Source organism: Ursus americanus, chromosome 17 (assembly GCF_024610735.1).
Source record: "Ursus americanus isolate L20-20 chromosome 17, mUrsAme1.1.p, whole genome shotgun sequence".
NCBI classification, from domain to species: Eukaryota; Metazoa; Chordata; class Mammalia; order Carnivora; family Ursidae; genus Ursus; species Ursus americanus.
Genome location: NC_142143.1, coordinates 11,130,426 through 11,139,147, shown reverse-complemented (window position 1 = coordinate 11,139,147; position 8,722 = coordinate 11,130,426).

Sequence of the window (8,722 nt, the reverse complement as noted above, 5' to 3'; positions counted from 1 at the left end):
TTCACAGAGTCCCCCTAGCTCCCCCCAACTCCGGGATCTCCATCAGGCCGGGTCTGTGCCTGGCGCCCAGCACCCCCGCAGCCCAGCTGGGGCCGGCAGCTGCCGAGGGAAGGCCAGCCGGGCCTCCTGACCAGGCAGGCCCCAGAGGCCAGCACGTGGCCAGCCGGGTGCCGGCTGTTTCTGCCCCAGTGCCCTGTGCGGCCCGCCACCGCCTGAGCAGATGGTCTTGGAAGTGAGTGCGGACTGAACGGGGTCAGGAGGGTCTGCCGGTCCATCTTCTCCTCCTGTGTCTCTGCTGCGCTCCTCTGCCCTTGCCACCGTCCTGGAGAGACCGCTGAGCTCGGCCGGCCGGTGGCACTGCGCAGCGTGGTGAGGTGTGGTGGGACACGGCCCAGGCGTCCAGGAGAGCTGGGTATGTGGGACGTGGATCTCAGGGGGCTTTGGGGCAACAGTTGCAGGACTGGAGGGTGGGAGGTTGGCAGAAGAGGGGCATGGGGTGCAGGTTACCCTGCGGATGCCTCAGGAAGCCCCTCACCGGGTGGCTTGTGGAGGCGGTTTCCACGCGGGTCCCCAAAGGACGAGGTCACATTTGCTGAGAGGCTGGTCCTCAGTTAAGTGTTACCCCAGACTATCACCTGCCTCTCCCCACCACTTCATCGCCCTGCCTCCACCCTTTCTGGGGGGCCTTTCTCCAGCCCCTATCCTGTGGGTTCCAGCCCCCGAAATCCAGTGTTTATTATGTGGTTTTCCCTTGCCCATCCTCCAGGTCAGCTGCTTCCCTGCAGGCCTGTCCTCGAACGTTCCCAACAGTGGTGTCCTTCCTGTTCCATGGGGCTCTCACTCCCTCCAGCTCTCATTCCCAGGGGTCAGTGGAAGCCTCCCTCAGGCCTTAGCTCTGGTGGTGGGTCAGTCCTGCGTGGGGCCCCCAGGGCTGACCATGGTAGGAGGGGGAGAGCTGGAGCCCCACCTTAGCTCAAGGCTCATATCTGAGCATCTGTTCACCAATGCCTGGTGTCTGCTACCCTCTCAGAGTGGGGAATGCCAATACCTGGCAGAGAAGGGCATGTGGAAACCCCGGGGGAGTGAGGGCAGAGGAGGAAGCTCTGCTGAGATCCATTACGGAATTGGGGCTGTGGCTCCTCTCTGCCTCAGGACCTTTGAATGTGCTGTTTCTGCGTGTTGATAGACAATTTCCCTGTATCACTGCCCAACTCTTACTTGTTCACATCTCAACATAGGGGGTTTTGCTGGACAACTTCCTCCCTGATCTAAAATAGGCCTCCTTTGAAACCTAGTTCGGAAGGCTCTGGTCTTCCCCATCAAGCAGCTTTTATAACTTGGTTGTACTTGTGTTTGTGAACTTGCTTATTGTCTCTCCCTCACGAGACTGTATGCTCCATGGAGCAAAGAGAGGGGCCTTTCCAATCCTGTGCAGCCCAGAAGATCCTGCACATAAAACAGGGCCTGGAGCCTAGTTGGTTCTCAAAAGGCCAAGGTCAATTGAGACACATTGTCCCTGTGCCTGAGCTGTTCAATAAGGCCTCTTGCCTGCCTGCTGTGCGTGGAGAGACAAAGAAGTTAGAACCACAGGACTCTTTGGGATTGTTAGCCCAAGCTTGTCATTACAGAAGCCTCTGAGGCTTGGGCCCTCCCACTGAGGGACAAGGTGGACTTGAACCCAGGTCTCTTGGCCCCTAGTCAGGTCTCTCTCGTCTGCTCTGGGCTGTGGTAGGCCATGTGCCAGGGGACCCTTGTGGGGGGGGACTCAGGCCTCCCAGCCCCAGAGCTCCTTTGGATGCAAGGTGGGGGGCAGCACACTCAGCCCCTTGGGATGATCTGGGATGGGACAAGAGCAACCACAGTCATAGCAGGACACAGACAGTGGCTGCTCCAACGTGGCTGAGTGTTCCGTAAATACTGCTGCGTTGGGAATCCTCAGCGGCCATCAGGGGAGGGGATCCTGAGGCTCAGGGCAGTGAAGTGACTTGCCCAAGGCCGTTCAGTGGGGAGGGGCTGAGCAGAATCGGAACCCAGGGCCATTGGCCTCCAGAGCCGAGAGTGTCGTGTGGGGGTGCACAGCTCTGTACTCGGCTTCCCCGAGCTCTTGCCACCTCCTGCCTGGGGAGCAGGAAGGTGCTGAAGGAAGGCTGCTGCCAAGGACCCAGCCTTCCTCAAGATGTTTCCTGAGATTCACAGATTCCCGAAGGAGGCTGTGGGCGTTCCTGGAAAGCCATATTCGGGAGCGAAGGTCACGGGCCCGGGGTGTCTTCCGCCATTAAGGAGGAGCGTTGGCTTGGCCTCCTGGTTTGGTCTGAAGGTTGAATGAGAGGAAAGAGCTTGAAAGGGACTTGGGGAGATTCTGGCACAGAGCGGGACTCTCAGGGACTACGTCTTCCTGCTGGGTCCTCACTTGGCACCAGAGGCCCAACAACCCCCCATCCCCCTGGGAAAGAGACCTACTGTTGGATCCACGAGGAGGCAAGGGGTTGGGGACAGAAAAGGCTCACAGATGCCAAGAAGACAGCCTGAGGTCATGGAAAGAGGCCTGAGTCGGAGGGAGCCCAGGTTCGAGTCCTGACTCCTACCAGCCAGGTGGGTCACGTCACCTGCTAGAACTCACTTTCCTTTTGTGTGAAATTAGAATGTCCTCTCCAAAGAGTTGCCACACAAAATAAAATTGAGATAGGACGTGTGAACTGCCCCACACATCGTTCGAGAAACCGTTTCTTGATCTTTGCTTGAGAACTTCCTTTTACACCAGCAAGAGTCCACCATGACCTGGATCCTGTGTGCTCCTAATTTCAATACCCTCTTACGAAGGATACAGAACTTAGCAAAGTTCTGGACTCGTTCTAAACCCATGAACTCACCCTAGTTCTCCGGTCCCGTCGTCCATGCTTCCAGTTGGAATGGCTCCGTCCATTGAAGACTGAGGACTTTGCCCCTTGGACCAGTTCTTCTCAAGGGCTTGTACTCGATGGATGGGTGCTATAGCGGAGGGGGTGAGTCGAAGGCAAGCAAAGCATCATGCTGTCCCCCTCCAGAGTGACACCCCAACTTTACCCAGCCTGCAAGAGCCAGAGCCAGCCTGTCCTCCATTTCTGTGTGTAGAGCCAGGCCTCAAATGTATCTTAATTTCATTTACTCTTCTCAAACCTGAAATTAATTTTCGTTTGTAAGCCATAACAAAAAAGCAGCAGCAGCAGCAACGTAGGGACCTACCTACCGCGAGTCATGTGTGGGTCTCCTCCCTGCCCTCACCCCTGCCCTGAGCAAGTGCAAGAACAGAACGTCCCCTGGCCTTCGGTGGTGGAAAGTCTTGCCCAAGTCCAACCGATAACCTTCAGAACAGGGGCCCCTGGACTGTGAGCACAGTGGACAAAGCCTTCGGGATTGTAGGGAAACAGATAAGCTTTGAGCACAGCTGGGCTGCAGCTCCCCGCCCCCCCACCCCTTCAGCCGTGGCAGCCTGCTCCTGATTTCTCTGGAAAGGCAGCTCCTAATTAGAATAGATCGAAGAGTCTTTGCTCCAGCTTTGTTCTTGGTCTCGATTGAATCATTGCTTTAGGACTTAATCTGGTGTAGTCGCCAGTGGGCTGGGACCCTTGGCTCTCCGAGCTCCTCTCAGGCTGGGGCAGGCTGGCACCTGGAGCGGGGTAGGTGGGGGGAGATGCGGGGGTGGGGGGCGCCAAGACCTCTGCGTCACCCCCCTCTCTGCACCCTCTCCCTCCGGCCTCTCTTCTTTTCTATTTTTCTCCCCACCTGCTTTCTCTCCCTTTAATTTCCTTTCGTTAACAACCCAGGGCTGTCCAGGATGCCAGTCCCTGCTGGTGGGAGTGCAAATTGGTACAATTGCTCTGGAGGGCAATTTGTCAAATGCTATTAAAAGCCTTAAAAAAGTGCATAGGCTTTGACCTGGAAAGTCCCCTTCTAGGAATTTGTCCTAGAATATAATAATTGGACAGGGGTCCACAAATATGCTGCCCTCGGTGCTTTTCATGAGTGACAACTTGGAAACCTGGAGCCCGTCAACAGGGGGTCATTAGAAATGACCATGTGATAAACCAGCTAGAAAAGAACCCTTTGGAGCTAATTGGAGAAATTTGAATTCTGACTGGGTATTAGCTGCTCCTTAGGAATGGCTGTTAATTTTATCAGGTGTGATCATGGCCTCGCGATTGGTTTAGAGACACATGACAGGAGGGCTGATATTTGGTTTAAACTGTTACAACAACAGTGACGGGAAGGGGAATGGGCAGAGGCAATGCTGGCAAACTCTTGCAAGTTCTGAATCCGGCTGACAGGTTCTTGGGTATCCGTTTTGGTGCATCCATTCTAATTCTGCGCATGTTTTAAAATGTTCATGATTTTTTTTTAAAGATTTTATTTATTTATTTGACAGAGAGAGAGACAGCCAGCGAGAGAGGGAACACAAGCAGGGGGAGTGGGAGAGGAAGAAGCAGGCTCATAGCGGAGGAGCCTGATGTGGGGCTCGATCCCATAACGCCGGGATCACGCCCTGAGCTGAAGGCAGACGCTTAACCGCTGTGCCACCCAGGCACCCCATAAAATGTTCATGATTTAAAGAGAAATAAAATGATGGTGTAAACCTGTATTTTTTTTTGATGTCCACAAGATATTGCTAAGTGAGAAGAGAAAAATCCCACATAGCAAATATGGCCTTACCAGATTTTTTGGTTTAAAAAAATAAACACGGAATTTTATATGCAAAAGAAAAAGGATGGAAGTACACACACCCGAGTGTTAATGGTGGTCATTTCCAGGTGGTAGGATATGAGTAATTTCCAGTTTCTTCTTTATACTTTTCAATCGTTTCTAAATTTTGTTTTTGTAATAAGCATACATTACTTTTACGCTTCTAAAAAGCCATAGTTAACTCAAGGAAATTGGGAAATCTACGATGTGTTGAGCGTGACTATACGTCGTGTCTTGCAAAAGGAGGTTTGATAGATCTTAATTCACATGCAGTCATTGGTGAGGTTGACATTGTTACGCCTATTTGCTAAATGGGGAAGCTGGCCATCAGAGAGGGTGAGCGATTTGCCCATAGACACGCAGCCTCAGCTCTAGTTCCACTCTTCCGATGTGACGCCAGTCCTCTTGCCACACTACGCCCCAACTGCTTCCAGAGAACCTGCAAGGAGTATCGGGCGTGGGCCCGGCCCTCCAGGAACCCACCTGTCTGGTCCCCCTGGTCTCCCGCCCCCACGCTCTGCCCCGAGAACCAGTTAGGTAATGGCTTTGCCAAGAACAAATGTTCCCCCCTCACATCACAGGTGAAACTTGAACGCTGCCCCTTTGGTATTTTCTCCTAATGAGCCTTCCCAGGCTTCTTGCCTTTTTAGGATGGAAACAGGCGCTCTGCTGTTATCCTCTTCATATTTATCAGCTCGGTTTACTGGCAGAGTGGAAGAGTGAACGGGCATTGTATACATAAATATCATAAAATCCACAGAGGGCTGGCGAGCCTGAGTTCTTAATCCTGGCTCCATCACTAACAATTTGCAACCCAAAGAAGTCACTCTCTCTCTGTTTTCTCTGTCTCTAAAGTAAATAAAGGATAACCCATTAGAAAAAAATCAATTGGTGCTCTGAAGAAAGGAGGGGGTATAGACAACTCCAAGTTGGGCTGAAAATACGTTTCCGAGGTTTTTGCTAATGTTGGGAATGGAAAAAGCCCAGTCTCCACCTCACCCCATCAGCTCTCGTCCAGAGGACTGTGATGTCTCTTACCTGATCTCTAAGCTCTTGTTTGTCCTTCTCCCCAGTTGTCACCTGCTGGGCACCCCTCACTCCTTGCCTTACCCTGCATGCAGTTTCCAAGAGGGGCCCCAGCTTTGCACCTCAGGGCCTTTGCATATGCTTTTCTCTTTGTCTGGAATGCTCTTCCCCAGCTAGCATCAGGTATTTCCCTGTAAGGTCCCTGGAAACCTTCCCTGCCCACTAGACCTGAGCTCCTCGAGGGCACAACCTCAGTTATCTCCAGCATATAGCTGGCCCTGCGCAGACACAGACAGGGGCATGGGGCAGGCAAGGGCAAAACCCAAGGCTTTTCTCTACATCTCCAGAATGGGCAAAACCTGTCCCACAGATTTGCGTTAGAAGAACACTGTTTCCATCCTGGGCTCCATTGAATCTGCCCTTACTGCCATCCCAGTTTGGGATAGGACATGTTTCTAATATTCTTTTTTTAAAAACATGACATTTAAGCACCAAAATGACTGCATTTTTACATAGACACAGCAGGTTACCTCTTGCCCCCAAGTCCTTGCAGAGGATGGTCTAACCAAAGCACCTGTCTCAGCCTGGAAAACTGCAGGGCTGGCTCTCAGGGCAGAAGTGTCACGGCGAGCCAGTGCGTCTGGGGACCACCTGCCTGGGGGCTGCCTCCCACGCCATCCACATTGGAATGACAAACCCTTCCTTGGTGAGACCCCAGCAGAGGACTCAGCAGGGAAAGTACCTGAGTGTCATGGTCACATCGTGTTTATGTTTCTGAACACTGGTTCCAAAACTCTACCCGCCCATGAGTCCCCACCCTCCCACTAGCCTGCGCTTCCCTGCCCTCGTGGCGGGTGAACCCCAGCCGTGTCAGCAAGCAGCAGGGACAGTCAGCTTCACACAACCAGGAAGCAAACACAGAGGCCAGGCCCCGGCCCCAAGCCACTCCTCAGAGAAGAAAGGAAGCCATGAAGGGCAGTGAGAACCTTCCCCCACAATCCTAAAGGAGATGGGGGAGAACCTGGCTCTTGTGCCCTCCCACGGCAGGTGGGAGACCTGGCTGGGGTGCTTTTTGGGTTTCACTGGGGTGTAGAAGGCAAGTGTTGCTCAGCTTTCTCCTCTCTGGATTGCAGGTGATTCTAAGACAGGGTCCCATTCAGCTTGGCATCCCCCCGAGTCCATACACATGGGCTGTGCTCATCTCGAGTCCTGGTGCTGTGTGCCAGGGACAGAAAGTGGAAGATGGGCCACCACTGTCATGTTCCATCTCTGTGGGGCCAGCGAACTAACTGGAGGGTGCTGTCACTCTGCTGTCTCTCAAATCTTGCTGTAATGTCATCTCGGGAGGGTCTCTCCTGACCCCTAGTTCATACTGCCACTCCCCCACCCCAACACCCCCTCTGCTCTCTCCTGCTCTATCACCATCTGTCAGATGGTCACCTTCCCTGCTTACTTGGACCTCTCTCTCTCTCACTCTGCTAGAGGGTGGGGAGGGTTTTTTGTGTTACTCAGTGACAAATCCCCATTCCTAGAACAGGGACCGGCACGTAGTCGGTGTTCAACAAATGTCGAATGAATAGATCTGCAGACCTGGCATGCATTTCATAAATGTTTGCTCACCGAGAATGGGGTCTCCAAGCAAGTGAATACATTAATAACCACTTACTAGAGTCCCCAAATAGCGTGGGGCACTGAGTCGACAAAAGCTACAGTTTCCCACTGGCTTCCTGTTGCCTTTGCAATAATCCAAATTCCTTGCGGTATGGCCTCTGTCTGCTTCCCTTCCTTCTGTTTCTCCTGGCACACACCAGACTACACCTCACTGACTGGCCTTAAGTTCCTAGACACTCTGAGCTCATTCACACCTCAGGGCCTTTGCATTTGCTGTCCTTGCTGCCTGATGGCTCATCCCTCAGTGGGGACACATGGCTGTGGGGCCCTAGCTCAAATGTCACTTTTCCTTGGAGTCCTTCCTGCCCACCCCACCCAGTTACCCCAACACCCATCATAGCTCCCTTTTATCGTCTGCATTGCACTTAGCATGGTCTGAAACGATCTCGATCATTTATTTACTCATAGTACGTTTATTGGAGAATCTTGACCGCCTTAGCTTCCCTAATTGCTTTATTCTGTCCTGCTCCGTCGAGCCCTCCTTCCCGCTGGGCCTTCATGACAGTGAGATCCCACACATGCAGGTGCTCTAGCTTATTAGAACTCAGACCAGGCCAGTTCAAAACCCCATCCTGGCTCAGAGCTCCTCTATAGAAAGGGCAGGAACGGGAGCAAGAGCTTTGTCTTCTCCTCTGGGGTGGGTCGGGGTGGGCTGCTTCCATTTCCCTCGTACAGCCTCTCTTGGTCGGCTTCCATCTGCTGCCGTCTCCGTGGAGGTGGGTGCCTGGTCGTTTTGGGCAGAGCCTCCCCCGTGGCTGGCACCTCCCCAGGAGGCGGGAGCCACAGCCCCCTTCAGCACGGCCAGCGGAGTAGGCCCCAGCCTCTTCCAGGTCGGAAGCAGCTCCCCTCGCCCAGGATCTGTCTGGGGGGCCCCTTGACTGTGCTCTTATATGAGCCCGCTGGGGGTCCTGCACAACTGAGTTGGGGGCACCTGTTCCTCCTGCCGGTGGCACAGGCTTCTCCCCACCAGATGCCCCCGGAGCAGGCACCACTCCAGGGCATGTGTGCCGAGCTCCCCCAAGGGCACCCTTACCACCCCGTGCCTGCAGCTGGCACGAGGCTCCCGCAGCTCAGCGAGCATCCAGCAGGGGAGCGAGGTGCCAGCCTTTGTTGGCAGTACCCTCAGCCTCAGGAGCATTCTCTGGGGGGTGGGGCAGGAGCCGGGATGGGACCCACTCACCAACACCCCATCTACCCTCACTCCCTCCTCTCGACCACTAGGCTTTCTTATACAAACAGGGGAGAGCGAGAGGAACACAGAGGCCACAGAGGCCCGGGGCTGGTTCCTGGCAGCAGGGCCAATTCTGCC